At 35.5% G+C, this 18,278-nt stretch overlaps 1 long non-coding RNA gene across 1 annotated transcript; it reads right to left on the reverse strand.

Moving 5' to 3' along the window:
- Nucleotides 1-5,120: 5,120 nt before the first annotated feature.
- Nucleotides 5,121-11,037, reverse strand: LOC112532445. Its single transcript, XR_003075177.2, has 4 exons — nucleotides 10,973-11,037; nucleotides 8,043-8,116; nucleotides 7,336-7,406; nucleotides 5,121-5,291 (listed from the first exon to the last, which is right to left on the reverse strand). It is a non-coding gene; the product is annotated as an uncharacterized LOC112532445 (long non-coding RNA).
- Between the last annotated feature and the right edge of the window lie 7,241 nt (nucleotides 11,038-18,278).

The following is an 18,278-nucleotide window of genomic DNA, read 5'->3' on the forward strand; positions in this document are numbered from 1 at the left end:
TGATAACTCACGCTTCTGTAAGTGCACTGGCAGGCTCTGCTGTTTTGTTGCCTGTCTTTCTGATTAACTCATATCTAAAAAAGGTGCAAATATCATTCTACTCACATATAATTGCAAAAGACCAAACCATCTAAGTTTGCTGGAGGAACAAAGGTACAGTAGTACAGGAATAAGAAAATGTGCATTTTTATATTAGCCAATACATCAGTATTTTAATCAGTCAAACTATAGGGAAATCTGCCATCAGAAGTGTGATGAAATAAACGGAAATGAAACTGAATACATGGTTTCAAGGACTTCAGGGGTGATGACTTATCTACATATCCAAGTGAAAAGAACAGGAATTGACGTCAATGGAATTATACCAGCTTTCAGCAGCTGTGAATTTGGCCTCAAGGTGACCTAATATGTCTTTTCCATCTTTCATTTCTGTTTGACAGCTCTCAGCACAACCAAAATATTTACTCTTCTCCACAATTAAACTAAGCAAATACAGAACAAACCATTCAATATACTGAGGCACTTTTCTTTGTAAGAATTGACAAAACAACCTGTGACTTTATTGCCTATTATTATTCAATTTCTACCAAGAATATTTTTCTATTAAAAATTCCCATAAACTCCTCTAAAGCTAATAGGAATCAATTTAAAATTCTGACAATGTGTAATTGTTTAGACTGTACAGAATCACCAGTTCATATTTTACATCTGTGTGAGTTAATACAAATCTTCAACTGTAATTTTTAGTCCCTATATTTCCAATTGCAAATTCAGCATTTAAATTTTGCAAAGGATCTTTTCATTTTAAATTTGTCAGACAGTACTAATCTTGCCCACTAGATTTCTAGTAGCAGGGAACCAGAAGCTGAGGGTTAAAATATGAATACCACATTCAGACTCAGTGGGATCTGTTGATGTAGCTTTAGGGAGGCTTGGACAAATCCTCAGTGTCCCAAGGAGTTTCAAGAGCTTCATTTCTGAAAGCTGGCCATGCCTTCCAAGATACTAATGTACATTGTATGCTGGCTGTGACTGCTTGTTACAAAACACTGCCTCTGAAACAAGTGATGCCTTCTTTTATATGATAGGCTACCTGATGATGCCAGGAGCCATCAAGGAGGGGAAAATAGGCTTGATGTTTTCCTCAGTCTCATGTTATCCTCATCACTGTCAGAACTCTTCTTGGAGATAAATGGACATTTTACCACTCCTGTTTAGACCGAACCATCCCACAGGGAATACTTAATGATGTTCTGGTAAACAGAAAGGACAAAAGTATCATTCTTTACCTCATGTTTACGTATCTCATGTAGCATCCCATGACCAGCTGTGCTGGTCATGAAAACAGGCTATTCTGATGCCAGAAAGGACTACTGTGCTGGATGCTCCAAATAAAGCTATGTACAGGGGCAAAAGTTCGCCACACCTCATCCTGACATGCAGCCAGGAGGAGCTGAATTGGCAGGGACACTGCAGAGCCTACCAGGCTTGGTGCATGGACATACCTGCATGTTCTGCTATACTTGCTATGTGGTTTAAAGCTATACTAGTGTATGCAGATCCAAATGTGCATACTTATAAAGTATATGTCGCAATGCTAAGTAAAACAATATTAAAATGCCTATAAAAGTTTTTATTTTTCAGTTTTACCACCTACAAAAATAACAGCATTAATGATTTTGAAAATAATGATCTATTTCACAGATTTATGGCAAGGATTAATTAGTTAATGTTTATGCATTACCTCAGAGATAGCAAGTAATGCTGGTAGGATACATGATTAAGTTTGGAGTCAACATGAAGCCTCAAGAAAGTTTCCCTCCTTTTGGAAAATGAGGGTATACTGATCTTGTGCAATGTGACAAAACACTGTTCCCAGTGAGTGATGGCTAAGACAGATGTCTTTTCCTGCAAGGAAGGCTGGTGGGATGCCCTTCCCTAGTTACCATTCTGAATTAAATTGCATTTTGTAATCTACTCATATGTGCAGTGCAAAGGTCAGATATTTCTTATGTTTCTCAACCAAAGCAAACCACCTGTCATCTTTTTCTATTTGATTTTCTACATAACAGCTTATAACTGCAACAGACCTTGTGACAATTTCCTTCAAGCAAATTTGCTATTTCTTATCTAATCCAAATAGCAGTAATTGTTTACTGTACCTCTCCTGTCAACCTTAAAATATGAAGCCACTATTGTCAACAGTATTTTGATTTCCATGTAGACGGCACTGTTTCTTGGTATAAAATTTTCATTCAGCAAGCTGCCTGTTTCCATTACTCAAAGTTAAAGTCCAGATTACATTTTGCTACTGCTTTTCTTTCCCTCATTTAGGGTGTTTTCCCCTGTTTCTCCTCTTGATTCTTCCTCCTACTCCTAGTATACAATCAAGATTAGGAACCAGCAGAACAGAAAATAAAAATACCCTTTTTTCATGCAAACATCTCTGGGATACTGACAGGTGAGTTAAACTTGAGTTGTCAGAACATTTGTTTTCAGCTTGAACCCATGTCAGTTTTTCTCTTAACTTAAAATAGTATTTCTATAACTCAGGTCATTGTAGTCCTTATAATCTTATTCCTTAGAATATATTCAAGAAACCACAACCAATGTCCTAACACAGCTTAATTGCTAGTAAATTGATTTCTTCTGTGTCCTTACTAAATGAAATTGAAGTGTAATGATTTATTGTATTACCATGTGACAACAGTTAGTACATTAAACATTACATTATCCATTAAGCTGAGAAGATTTTATTTATACTGCTTTGTTTTTCAGAGGCATGTAATGACCTCCACCAGTAAATAAGTATTATGTCACCCTAATGGATTCCTCATGTAAATTGCAACTCCATCTATAACATAGTTTTCCCCAGCCTGCCCAGTTTTAGTCAAATAAATATTCTTACTAAAGCAAGTAGTCTGTTGTTCCTATTAATCTGTAAAATGGATTAGAGAATCAGATTTCTTGAATGTTAATCTTTTTGCCACATTCTGCTAATATTTTCTGAAGTGTTCAGAGCCCACATACATTAAAGTATTTAGTATTTAGGCTCCCACATGAAATCAAGGGAGTTGTATGATACCAGCTTATAGGATTTAGGCTTTTATCTCATTTCAAATGTGAGTCAGACACACGGATCAGATTCATGGGACTTTAGGAGAAAAATTTTTGGTCCTGTCTTCTTTCCAATTCATAGAAATACAAAACAAGTCAATTTCTAAATATTTAAAAGCCACTGTAATAGTAGTAAAGCTCCAACTGGGAAATCAAGAAGTTTGCAAATGGATAATTTCATATTTTAGCAGAAAGGAGAAGAAAGATTAAGAACAAAAGGAAAAGAAGGGCAGGACTGATAATACTATACATAATAATCATGCTGTCACTGATATTATTTTGTAGTGAAAATACATTTTCATCAAGTTCTGCATTGTGCTTTTAGTCTGCTGTATTTATCTCTGTTTTCAAGCATAGACAATGTAGACATAATAAAGATGAATCTGTTCTAGGGTCCAGTGCAAGTCAAAGATTAAATGCTATTAATTTTTCTTTCTCATCAGAATGAATACAATATGCTGGCAACCCAAAACAAAGCCTAGTGTAATCAGTCATGTATTTCATAAGAAGGCCATAAAACAGTTATTATGAAAATGGGAGTGAGACTGAATCCCACTCCATTTGTTTAACCTTTTTAGCTTTTTATTAACAGAAAATGTGTTGTTTTTTTTGTTTATGATAATGCTTTTGCAAAAATATCACTTTACTTATAGAGATATCTATCTGAATTATTGAAAGTAGTAACTGCCTCACAACTGAAGCTATCTTCTATGGTATCACACTGACTTATGAGGGATCCTCAATATCTTAGAACAAGCACAGTCTAACCATTTTGCTTTACTCAAGGATTACAAAGGTTTTGACTGTCACCATACTTAATATACCCTTTGGAATCATCTATTTGCCACTTAGTGATCCTTAGTATTCTAATTTAACTTATATAATCTTTACACCATGAATCAAACAGCAATGTTTAAGCCAATTTACAAGCACAGAGAAGAGTATTAACAACAGTGACTCTTATTCGGATGTAGCTGCATCTATTTCCGTGTACTTCATGACATTTATTTCAATAGATTTAGTCCCAGCATGCCTTTGCTTTAGATGATATAAAAATCCAGTCTTAACATAACAAGTGAAAGCATTTATTTTTAATGGCTTTTTTTCCAGTACGGCCACAGAATGATAATCAGCATCTTCACAACAATTAAAAAAATATATTATTTTTTAAACTGATGAAAGATTTCCTTTCAGGGTGATGCTTACGGACTACATTGACCTAAACCTTACCGCTTTAATAGCTTGCTAAAATTCTCTGGCTTGTGCTTTTCTCCTTTTTGTTACCACAGGTTTTCTAATTTCTCACTCCAAATTCTCACTTTATTTTTTATTCAGCAGGTTTCTAATTTTCCTCCATCACCTATTTAGTTAACAGCTAACACAATGTTTCACATACTGGGGAAAAAGAAAAGAAAAACCAAGAGTGGAAAAGAAAGAGAATTGGACGCTGGTCTCCTTAATCCACCTGGGAGACTTGGCAGCTTTTGGAGACATAAGAAAACCACCACAGTACCCATTCTTTTGGTTAGATATGGCCACTCCCATTCAACCAAATTCTGCTTATATTAAGTGATACTTCTTTGATTTTGAAATCTAATAAAATCAGATTATATTAGGGAATAATATGCACAATGCATATTTATGCAATATTATACAACAACAGTGTATCATGCAATGGGCCAAGGAAAAAAAAATGATTACAACTAAAAGTAGCTGTTAAATCATAATCTGATAACAGTACACAGCCAGACTTCCTTAGTAAAATACTCCATAGCACTGGAAGACATCACATAGTTTGGTTACCTGACTGTCAGGGCTGTGACTAGCAGTTTTGCTCTTTGCAATGGAAGAAGTCTACCTGATATAGCCTGAGAATAGAAGAATCTGCTTAACATTAACTAGTACCAATCAACAGTCCTAAATTCCCTTCTGTTTGTGAAAAGAAGACTCCAAATTCTTTACCGTTTCCATCTTGCTAGCTTATGCTGATAAATACTAAAATTTACTTATATAAAACTACTAGACAGAATACCTGCAAATGAACTGGCAGTATGAACAGAGGAGTCTGAGACATCAAACACATCAAAAAGAAATTCTTACCTGGCAGTGGTTTTCAAACCTTCTAAAATGCAGGAGGCAAGAGGCAGATATGGAGGAACAAATCCAAGCCCGTTCTGAAGAGCCAATTTATCAGAAAAAAAAGTTGAGAAAAACAAAAAGATTAACAAGGATGAATCAGAGATAAAGAGTACAGGAATATTTCTCTTTCAGCTTTAATCCATGAATTGCGTACAAACATAAAAAGCTTTGTAGTCAGATATAAGATTAAATTTCCCATATAATTGCATTCCAGATTACTTTTTTCTTCTTTCTCAGCTACTCATCTTCTAATTAGGCCTGGTCAGACGACTAAACATTTTTATTTCTATTACTATGCATGCAGTATCCAACTGCATGTTGCTAATCACAGACCTTGTCAGATCTATACTACAGCAAAAGTGTAGATCACATATACTCCAATCTACCAAATATTTCACTGTATGTTATTTGATGGAACTTAGTGTTTTGAAAAATATCCATGTCCATTCATTTTACAGATGCAAATTTAAGACTAAATATATAGACAATGACAATTTGTACATTGTGTCATAAAGCCATATGCCATGTACAAATTGTCATTATCTATACATTTAGTCTTGAAGCCTTCTTCCTATGCTATAAAATAATGTAGCCAAAAATAATCTGCATGCACTTGTGAGAAACGTTGTTAAAACATACAAAAGCTGCAGGACATTACTATGACTGGAAAATATTTCAACTTTTTCATTGTTTCTTTTTGTAATAAGTTTTGTTGGGGAAATGCAACTTTCCCCAAGAAAAGCAGCAGGGAAATAAGGGAAAGGCAGAATTTTTCAATCAAAAAGCCAGGCTTAATGTCATTTACCAACATCTCCCTTCTCCTCACATACTTCACATTATCAGTTGACATCAGGACCATCAGATATTCAGCCATATTTGCATTTTGTGTAAATTTTGGACATTCCTTTTTTTCTGCACAGCCACATACACGCACAAATACACATACAAACAGACCAACCATAAATACCCAGAAAGCAAGGATGTATGTAAACAGGCTTTTTAAATTCTAAAATTATCAGTAGAGTGGATTTCTGATGCATTTCATATGGTTATACTTAAATTTGTACAGAGCATTTAGAGAATATATATTGTATACTGAATTTTCCACAGATCTATTGAAGTTAGAATGCACTTTTTTATTAACTTACAGTATTAATTGTAAATACTATAAATATATTGTTTTCTTTCTGTTTATATGTTGCCAACAAATAGCCACATTACACCACCTGTGACTAGTGTATATAACCACATGTGATGGCAGCAATTCACTGCTGAGGACACAGCAGGTATCTTCTAAGAGGCAGATCTTTAGAACTCAGAGCAGGACCTTGCAGAAATGCTCAGCTAGCACAGAAACAAACACAATATTGCTGTTTATTAGTGCACTCACTAATAAACAGTGCCTGTGGAGAAGCACTCATTACTTCTGACAGAGGACCACACTAACACAATTATATTGCTTCCAAGAGCCTTGATAGTTACATTCAAGCCTAACTGTAGTATCCCTGTGTGTGCCTGTGCCATGCAGACAATCTAGATGGAAACAATTTTGGACACTTACATTCATTAACTTGGAAGAACAAACTTCGCTTATGTCAACAGATGCCACTCACTCCTGTATATCAGTCTGCTTTCCACTGGAATTAAACAACCCTACAAATGATCTCAAGTATTTCTTTTAATATTGTATTGAGGAACTTTGACAACCACCATCTTTCTCAGAGAAATTAGCTGATCTTCAGAATTATGTCTATTTGAGCGAAATAGAGTCAACAGGCCCCTCTCTATGTGCAAGATAATCCCCCCAAGTATTAGAGCTCCTCTCAAACACTTAATTATTGCTTTAAAGATCTCTTGAAGAGTCAGGTGAACTCTGAAGTGTTCTGTTTGCAGAAAAAGATTCATTTTAACTATTTTCTGAATTATTTAAATAATCCTCAGTCTACTGCAATAGCTCATGTCATGTATCCAGTTTATCACATAACCCTTTCCATCACACATTCTAAAAATGTCTGGTAATACCTATGCAATGCTGTTCAGTGCATGTTTATTAGTCAATATTTTTCTCCTTTAACTTACCTTTAACTGTAACAAGGATGACCAAGAATCCGAGGTGTCTGAGTCTTCACTTCCGCTTAATTTCTATGAAACTATGCAGCAGGGTAGAGAACGGACCTTGCATTAATTTCCTCGCTTATGAAAAGACTGTAGCATGAACTTCTATTCATGGACACTGATGATTATATAGCCCTCATACCTATTTGTCGGCAGAGTTTTAGTTTGAACTCACCCTCCTGCAGATACAGGGATGCTTACTCTTAAGGTATAAAACCCTAAAAGCTAGGTCTTCTTATTTCCACTGTTCATTGAATTACTTGTGTCATACTAATATATACCAAATGCTATGTTATGTTGAATATTTTTAACCAGAATTAACATACTTTGCTACTCATAACAGGGCAAGAGGTATGAACCTGGAACTGTGGCATATTAATTTGTGAGGAATCACAAAACAAAACAATTTTCCCAAAATGAGTACATCTGATGAAAGATATATGGTGAAGTGCCAGTACAGACAAATTGCAGGCTGACAAGCAACATATTCACTTCTTTTTCTTGCTTTGTGGCCTCTAGGCAATATATGAATGTAACATCACCAGTCAAGAGAGCAAAATCTGCTGATTACAGACTGTGGCAACATAAGGCATTCAAAGATTTCAGCATCTGCTCAGTTTCTGTATGGTTGCTGAGAGTGATGCATTAGGCTGCATCTCCCCCTTGCTTACCTCTAAACCTATGAGTCAGCAGTGACATCTGCGCAGGACATCAAGGAAGTTTCCCTGAATGCCACCTCTGAAATCTGAAAAACAGGTCACAAAGTCCCAGTTGAACCAAGTTTCTGTTAGATTCAGAATCTGTTAATGTTACAGAACTTACAAGCAGCAGCTACTTCTGAGATAAATGGGACCAAAAAAAAGAGAGAGAGAGAGAGAAATTCAGTATCATCTGCAGACAGTACAAGCACCACCTGGGGATCCTCTCTTGGATTCCCAGTTGCTCTTTCTACACCCAAACAGAAAAGCTCCTCACTCTTGGCAAACCACAGAACACTTTGCAATGATTTTTGCTGTTTTGCAGATATGAAAGTTGAAAGAAAAATCTCTACCCTGCTAGTTTTCACTGATATGTGAAAAGCATTGTCACATTAAGTTGACATGGACTCTGGAGCCTCGCAGCAAAAATATCAACGTCTGGGAAACGGGGTCCCTTGGAAAGAATAACATGTCAATGGGAAAAGTCTGTCAGGTGAAGACTGATAATTACAGATTGTCAAGGCTATCCAAAGGAACACTATCTAAACACTTCAGCACACTAATAATTCAGGGAGTAACTCTTGTACTGATTCAAATGTCCTCATGATAAAACATTTATACCTCATTTACAGTAGTTAGGAAAAAAAAGCTTACAGCTCTGAATCTTCCTATGGTTTCCCAAAATTTCTGATCTCAAGAAAGGAAAGTCATTCTAGAAATATCAGTAACATCAGATTTTGTCATATATTTTCATGTGACCTATTACAAAATAAATAAATATGCTAACACCAAGTTCTCTTTCATTTCTCAGTTTCTTGCCGAATTCGATAAGGGGTTAGATGGGCTTCTCTTGTCACAGAGAGAAATGTAAATTGGAATCCAAAACAAATGTGAGTCAAATAATCAGATCGAAAATTTACCAAAATAACAACTAAAAAATCTTTTTCCACTATCTTTAGTTTCTGTTTACCAGAACAATTATTTTCTTCTTTTTAGTAAATTATATTTACACAAGCCAAACATTGTTATGTGACTTTGAATAACTTTTCATAGCAGTGATTGATCAAAGGCAATAATATAATCAGGATTTGAAATACATATTTCCCCTATTGATACAATTTATGGATTCTGTCCTTGCTGAACTTTTTGGTCATTCTTTATTCAGGTCACGTCAAAGAAAAGAGCAAAATGGACCAGTGAGTAAAAGCACTTTAACAAGCTAAGATAGGACAGTCCATCACTTTGTAATGAAATATTCAAACACACTGCCCACTGGTATCAGCATATTCACGACTGATTTAAATGATACACTGAAAAAATTTGCTTTAATCTTCCATATAATAAGTCTTAAAAAATTAAAACTGAAATCACAGTTTAAAGAAAAAATCTAGCAGACATTACAGTCATCATTTACTTGACTGTGCGTTTTCTGATATTAAAGTGGCTGGTTTCATTAAAAAACTTAATACAGCTGGAAGTGTAATGCAGTTTATGATCTAGAGTCAATAACTTCTAAGCTATTGAATGTCTTCATGGGTATTGATGTCATTACCTTTCACAGTAAAAAAAATAATGTTCTCACCAATTTTTCACCTGTGAAGAACTTGCTAACAAAACTGAAAGGAATATACGTCCTTAACCTGTTGTCTATCACTTTAAGCATCATTATTTAAAATTCAAATGAGAATATTTGGAATAGCTACTCATTCAAAATAATGTACCTGACTTTCAATACCCTTCTGCCACTTAATTATTTCTTTTGTAATATACATTTGGAAAACAGAATGGCTGCTGTGCCACACGTTTAACCAATAAAAATATATTAGCGTAAAGGACTAAAGCACATGGACAAAAGAACTACATACAGAACTGATAGCTCAGTCTTTTTCTCTAGGAAATATTTCCATTTTAATGAGAATTTTGGATTTCTGTATTTTAATAAATTCTTTTACTCCTGAACTGCAGTTGAAACAAAAAGAAATTATCTATGAAATTTACTATGACCCTGAGAGAACCTGGGTAGATCTTTCTTTCCAGTGAGTACTTTTTTGAAAGTATTAACTTCTGGGGACAACACAGTCAAACAATTAGCATTTACCTGCATAAATTAAATCACTGGTATGTACTCATTGTTCCTCCCTTGCTCTAAATTAGAAGTTTTCTGCATGAATGGATCAAATGGCAATCATTAATAGATACTCAAACACAGAACTGAAAGACATTGGAAAGTTATGACTCCATTCAACTAGTCTAATTTGCTCATTAGTTTATTAAAATTTAATGGAAGAGAAAATAAATTCTGAGGCCCACAAAGCTCAAAACTGTCTTCCTCAGAAAATTAATCACATTCAGTCACTTAGTATTTAGTAGAATGTATTTTTTTTTTAAATACAAGAAAGGAGATTACATCAAAAGTAGAGAAAACTATTTCAGAAACAGATTAAAAGTAGGTGAGTTAAAACCAAAGGAATCCTATTGGGATACATAGCTTTTCACTTCTGCATTTGCCAGCTAGCTCAGGGGCAGCCCTGGCTGAAGCTGTTTACCCAGAGCGATCACTTACAACATGAAGTCAGTCAGCAGTGTCTTTCAGTTCTCCTTCTAATACACAGAAAATCTGCCATGTAGTTAGCATCCATGCTAGTAACAGATGCAAACACAGAAATCAAGGTCTGAATAGGTAAGAGATGAACCTGACTCTCATTCTTGATGATGATCTCCACAGATCCACGTTAAAATAGGGCGAGTGAAAAAGTTGGTCTTTCAACTTTTTCAAGCAGTTTTGCAGATGACATATTAACTCTTTTTCAAGTTTAAAATACAAAACCTGATGAAAGGCTCTTGTACTAAAGCTTTCAATTTTTCAGATTATATGAGATCACTTTTTTAAAAAGATACTGTACCTATACATAAATCTTCCATCATTTATAGCTCCAAATCATTACAGTTCTGATAATAGTACTACCTGAAATAGATGAAAAAAGCGTTATCAGAAAGTATAATCAATTATTTGCCTTGGCAATACAATATTCCATTGAGTAGAATGGACTTCATTTTCCAAATCTCAAATAATCTTATCTTTAAGTTGATTAAAGCATGACTAGGAAAAAGCAGCTCTACATCCTTATATAACTTGGTGAATTTAGGCATATTTTCTGCCTTGGTAACAATGACATGAACATCTTGTGAAAGGAAGAATGATAACAATAGAAATATTCTAAGAGTGCCTTTCTGAAAAATCCATTGCAGATCTGAAACAAAGGTTTTAGCTTTCTCATTTTATCTGGCAGTGTGTATTCTTTGTGCACTAAATGCTCAATTATACTTAAAACTATGTTTTCAATTATGTGATTAACTTTATGCATTTGCGTAGCCCCATTGAGCTTCATAGGATTATTCAAGCAGAGAAAAGTTTGCAGAATTATAGAATTACTTGTTGATAAAGGCTGTTTTTTTTTTTTTTTCAGGAAAAAGAAAAAAACAAAACAGCCTTTGATTTCACAGTTATTCATTCATTGCAGAATATGTAGTTGCAAGTATTTTAGTTTTTTAATTGCAGCATATTATAAAATAATGAAGATAATATTTCCCTGGAAACTGTTTATCTCCATTCTGTAATTTTACAAGCATAGAAATGAAACTGTCTCTTCTAGAATAATGACATTTCTGAATTGGTTTCTATGAAAGTAATCATTGAATATTACTCTGAATCATAATAATTTGAAGTAAATCATCTGTTAGAATGAACAAGCCCCAAAGTTTCTCAGAAACTATCACAGAAATACATGGTGATTTTACAATTTCTGGAGAAACAAAAGGAGTTTCACTTTCAGAAACTGCATTTGCTTTCTCTTGGACAAAATGTACACTTTCATTGAAAAGAGCAATCTCAGCCTATCAATTTAAATTCAATCTTTTCTGTTCTTCAAAATTTGTACAGTCATTTTTTAAAACAGTTCCCCACAGAAGTAAGTCAGATAGCGGTCTCACAAGGGACTGAATTTTTACAGTATTTTCTAATTTACTATTGTAATATGGATGTGCACAACAAAGTATAAGTGGCAATACCATAAATATGAGCAATATGAAAAGGCTGACTCCAAAGGAATATTCCATACTATCTTCATTGCTTCAAAGTAATTTAGGAGGCTGGGTAAATCTTTACCACATTATTTTTTTCAAATTTCATTTCGAACTGAGGTCATATCCTATTCTTCTTTCATGCAACCAGTGCAACTTAAACTGATATGGAAACATCACCATTTCTTTGAGCTGAGCTCTGTCTCAGGTTGTTAGAGAGAATGATTTTGTGTCCATATATTTTCTTTTTTATCTGCTATTTGCAGTTTTATACACTCATGTTCTCTTGTGAACTCTGACTGAAACAACTGTCTTTATATTGTTAAAATATGCTACAAATAATTACAGCTGGAATCACACTTACACCCATGAAGAAAACATGGATAAAAATGTGAAAAACTTGCAGTTAAAACTCCTGGCTGAAAACCAGAAGATCTGTGCTCATTGCTGGTTCTAATGGATATCTTTTCAGTCATTTAATCTTTCTATAACTCAAGTATAATACGTATTTTTATAGCTCTTATCTAGAACATAGCGTTCCTCCAATCAGTTCCTTCAATCAAATTTCCTTTACTCCTTACTTTCTATATGTAAAAAAACTTATAAGTCAAACTCTTCTCTGATCTTTCTAGAAAACACCATAAGAAAAAGAAGTAGTTTTATTCACAGAAGCAATGTGCAACAATGTTGTTCTCTTTCCCTTCTACATGAATGACATTTTGGACAATGGACAGAACATTCACCTCTCTAAAGTTAATAGTTAAGCTATTCTTACCTTCAACAGAGAGCATGATTCAACAGAATGTGTTTACAAAGGATTGATTAACTGGATTTTCTGTTTTACTTTTCTCATCTTAATCTTCCTGCAGTAGGTTTAGCACTATTATTTCTGAATAAGGAGAGTATGAGCTTGAACTGGCTTGCACTGAACCATATTCCAGGGTTAAGGAGTCCACTGAGAACAGAACAAAGCCACTGTCAAATTCAAGCTACAGAATTAATGCTGGATAGTTATTAAGAGTTACATGCAAATACTCTAGTAGGAAAATTCCAAATCTATTTTCAGCCTGATTTGAGGAATTGCACATATCAAAACTAACAGTGATTGACAATTCACTGTATCAATTAAACAGAGAACAATTAAATCAAGGACTGTAAGTGATGCTGCTCTTCAGATCAAGCTATCATCTTATTTGGATACATCTCTAAAGTGATTAGGGCCCAACTGGGTTGTGTTATCCCAGCATTATACTCCTTTATTGATACTTGGCCAAACACTGAATTTTCAGTAAATCAGTCTGTCACTCAAGTATCCAGTTAAAAAAATTCAGATAGCAATTTATTCATGTCAAGCACATTTTAGTAAGTGCATAATGTACAGTTCAGTAATACAATGACTTTCATCTTAGTTCTTCGGAAGTTTAATGCATCCTAAACACCTTAATAGAGGTTTCTGATAGGGAAAAGACATAGCACACTAAATGCTATATGGCCTTCTTATTTCATCAGCTTCCAATGTGCATATACAGTCTTAGCATTGCTAATGTACATGAATCAGAATCTAATCATTAGAATTGGAAGAAATAGTTTTCTATAACAGTAGAATAATGAAGTCAATGTTCGTTTCACAAATGGATCTTCAGTTCAAGTGTTTCACTATAGACAAATTGTGTTATCTTTGCACAAAGACTGACTTTCAAATTAGAGACAGTAACCATTTGTTCACACATACATAATTAAACAAACTGTATGTGGGAATTTTAGAGAATGCTGTTCTCAACAATTATCCTTGTAAGGAATGATAATTTTTTTCCACACATCATGAGTGTTAATGGGCATTTGAGTAATTCTACACACTTTAGTGAAAGATTACAGGTAGATCTTAACGTAAGAAGAAGCAAATTTGATTGAAAACAGGCATCACACCGCTGTCCAATATTCAAACCAAGTGCAACTGCCTGAGAACTTGAACTGTCTCCAAGTCCTCTTCAGCTTCACCAGTATACTGCAATGGAAAATACCCTTAGAGATCTGCTGAAGGGCATGAAACTTCCAGTCTACATAAAAAGTACCAGTACAGCTCATTTTCCACAGTTTCCATCTGATTGGAATCCCCATTAGAAAAGGTCAGGTTTAATTTGACACAGTTGCTTTCAGAAAGCCTGTAGTACATAGTTCAGGTAAGATAAAGGAAAATGAATGCTGCTTCGCTCACCTGGTAGGAAATCAATCTATTAAACTATGCATATAAAATACGAACTCAAGGGCATGTGGTTTTACTGCATAGCTACTGAATGTTAAGAATATGCAATAAATAAAAGTTGGTCTTAAGTTATGAAAGGAAGAAGATATTTGAAAAATAAGACAGACATTTTTAAGCATATACGAGAGAAAAAGTCTAGCAAAGTTTAACAATAGGTATTATTACTGCAGCTGTCATATCAGGATTTTGAGTTTTTTAATATCCATTTTAAGTAGTTCAAAGATATTTTGCAAAATCCCTGCTATATAATTAGCTTTAAAAATGACACAAGTCAGCATTTTGTCTGTATGGCACAAATGAAGGACAGAACTTTAAAATAATGCTGCCTATTATTCACACAACTGAAAAGCTGTACCAATATTATCTTTATTGTGGAAGCAGCTTCTTGCAAATGCCTTTGGAACTGATTTGGGTCTCCCTATAAGGTGCTATCAGAATCAGAGCTTTAATAGCACGTACTCAATGTATACAATTCCTGGGTGATCCTACCAGAGCTGATAATTTCTTAGCAGCACATTAAGGGTGAAATTATGGCATCATCATCATATCTGCATAGACTTTTCTTCATCTAGACCTACTTTTTTCAGTGTCTGTCTGCTCCTTTACTGATCCCAAGTTGTTAGCTGCCTGGGGTTAGCCACACAGATTTGATATGTACATCTCTTTGTCATCTTACAGCTAATGCTGAAAGAAGAACCCCAGATAAACTGATTAAAAAAAAAAAAAAAAAAGACTAAAACACTTCAAGTAAATTTGTATTTTTCTGCAGTTTTAGAAAATTTGGCAGTTCTCTTATGGGCAGAGTGATTAAGGAAAGACTGTCACCAAACACCTCTGGAATCAATTCTCAATATTCTCTTGGGGATATTCTCAAGATGGACATATTGGGCAATGACCTCAGCATCACAGCACACACCTTGCTTTTGCAGACATCACCAGTATTGCCAGGCACTTTCACTGACTTCAGATCTTAGTGAGAATTAGTGACTGCAATTAACGCAAGAACTGTCACCTGGACAGGCTGGAGAAGTGGGCCCATGAAAACCTAAAGGGGTTCAATAAGGCCAAGTGCAGGGTGCTGCACTTGGGTTGGGGCAATCCCAGGTATTTATACAAACTGGGAGATCTCCTTCAGAGCAGCCCTGTGGAGAAGGACTTGGGGGTTCTGGTAGATGAGAAGCTGGACATGAGCCAGCAGTCTGAACTTGCAGCCCGGAAGACCTACTGTGTTCTGGGCTGAATTAAAAAAGGGGTGGCCAGCAGGGAGAGGGAGGTGATTGTCTCCCTCTACTCAGCTCTTGTGTGGGCCCATCCGGAGTACTGCGTCCAGGCCTGGGGCCCCCAGTACAGGAAGGATGTGGAGCTCTGGGAGCGGGTCCAGAAGAGGATCACTAAGATGATCAGAGAGCTAGAGCACCTCTCCTACAAGGAAAGTTGAGGGAACTGGGCTTGTTTAGCTTGGAAAAGAAAAGGCTCTGTGGACATCTCATTGTGGCCTTCCGGTACTTGAAGGGAGCTTATAAACAGGAGGGGAAACAGCTGTTTATGAGGGTGGATAGTGATATGCCAAGGGGGAATGATTTTAAACTGAGACAGGGAAGGTTTAGGTAAGATATTAGGAGGAAATTTTTCACACAGAGGAGGGTTTACACACTGGAACAGGTTGCCCAAGGAGGTTGTGGATGCCCCATCCCTGGATGTATTCAAGGCCAGGCTGGATGTGGCTCTGGGCAGCCTGGTCTAGTGCACACAGCAGGGGAATTGAAACTAGATGACCTTTGAGGTCCTTTTCAGCCCAGGCTATTCTATGTTTCTATGAGTTCAAGTTCAAGTTCAAGGCTCAGGCATTTAAAAACATCTGACCTATGTTTCAGTAGCAGAAAGAAGAGAGGTAGGAACTAAGGGCTGTGCAAAGGAGCTGAAGAATAGCACACTGCACTTACAATGAATTTCCGCATAAAGCAATCATTCTGCATAAAGCAATTCCTTCTCACTTTTCATTTGTATTGCCACTAATTAACTGATGTTGTTCCACGCATTACTTGCAAGAGAGAAACAATACAGTAGACAAAAAGACACTGAAAAAGGCATGTAGGTACTGAGGTTTTAAATTTATACTAACTCTGAAAGCATATGTATGCCTACCTAGGATTTGATGGATATTTTTTCAAATTATATCAAGTATATGTACTTTCTTCACAGGTAATTCTTTAAAAAACTTACCTATTTAAAGGTAACATTTTAAAAAATAAAATCTATTGTCCAAGGAAATTTAAGACAAGTAGAAAAATTCTTGTCACTCCACACTGGCAGAATGAGAGCAAAGTGAAAACTGGGACAGAGGAATAAATCAAGTAGTCATTATTTTAAATAAAATGCTGATCTGGTAGAGGAAGCTACTGAAGGTAAATTAGGAGTGAGACAATGTCTCCTGTCTATATGGTCATCCCATTAGCACCAGCACAAATTTCATTCATGAATGGAGTCTTATTGTCATGGGAGTAATAAGAATTAATGATACTGCTTCATACCACTGGTCCATCAAACTACAGTATTTTGCTGTCCAACATATTGAAAGCACTATGTTTCATTATAGGGAAAATTCTTCTCTTGATTCAAAGAACACAGCATTTTAGTGAATATATATTTCCAGTTGTAACGCTGCCCCCTGTCACTCCCCACCCTCACCCCCCCCCTCGTCCAAAAAAAAAGAAAAAAGCACACACAATATGTTAGCTGAAGCACAAAAGTACCAGCAGGTCTCTGGTGAAGTGATGGTTCCATGTGACATCCCCACAGACAACACTGCAAAACTGCTGACCCTGTACGAGATTTAAAGTGTTATGCTTATAGTCTAAGGATTGAGGTTTAGCACATTTTACCTGGATATTGTTTAATATGATAGACTCAACTGGAGAACAGTTCTCAGAAATGAAATTGGACTTAGTGGGCAAGATTATGAAAAGTGCTGAGAGGGATTATGGAAAAAACAGATATAGTCAAATAGAAACGGTCACCTACCTCAGCTAAATCAATTGAAGTTAGATGTCCATTCTACTTTAATGATCTTGAAAATCCTATTAGATACCTCTAAGCATCTAAATATCTTTGAAAACATATCCTTCTGCATATCCATTAATAAGAATCACTGGACTTGAAAGGCTAAAGGGACAGCCTCATCTGCAGTACACAGCTGTACTTTTCAAGCAGAATTCATACGATCTGACAATAGAGCTGTCCAAGAAAAGATCCCTCCACCATCAACAGAGGAAGATAGACACCAATCATAAAACCCCACATAAAGTATAAAGCACTCTCTGGAAATACCTTCCTCAGACTTGGTATAAATTGGCCTCTGGAAGACACTTAGAGGGACTTTAAATGACTAGACTCATAATTCATATCTGCAGTCTGGAAACACAAAGCAGAATTCTTTGTACTGCTCATTTCAGAAAGACTTTTGTTGTAGCTTCTGCTCTGCTCCAAACAGCAATTAGGTTCATGGCTTAACTGGTACAGTTGTGTAGGCTATCACATTAGAGGAAAAAGATTCAATCTACACATAATGTTAAGGCTTTTTTTTTTTTTTCATATTGTCATACATGCATGAATCCCCAGTGAACTGCTATATACCCATGTGTGGAATCACTGGGTGAATGCATCAGGTCACATAAAGGCACAAAGATGTGACGATGCTTTAATATGCATGTTTATTTAGAAAATTATTTTAACATAGAGACAGTAAAGTGTTCTCTCCTCTATTCTATTTCAGGATTACACACTCAGGAAAGCTAGTTTAGTATAGTCTGCTATGGAAGAGGACAAGATTTTAGTCCCAGATTTGACTAAATTCATGAAATGAAAAT

This window comes from Gallus gallus, chromosome 4 (genome assembly GCF_016699485.2).
Source record: "Gallus gallus isolate bGalGal1 chromosome 4, bGalGal1.mat.broiler.GRCg7b, whole genome shotgun sequence".
NCBI lineage: Eukaryota > Metazoa > Chordata > Aves > Galliformes > Phasianidae > Gallus > Gallus gallus.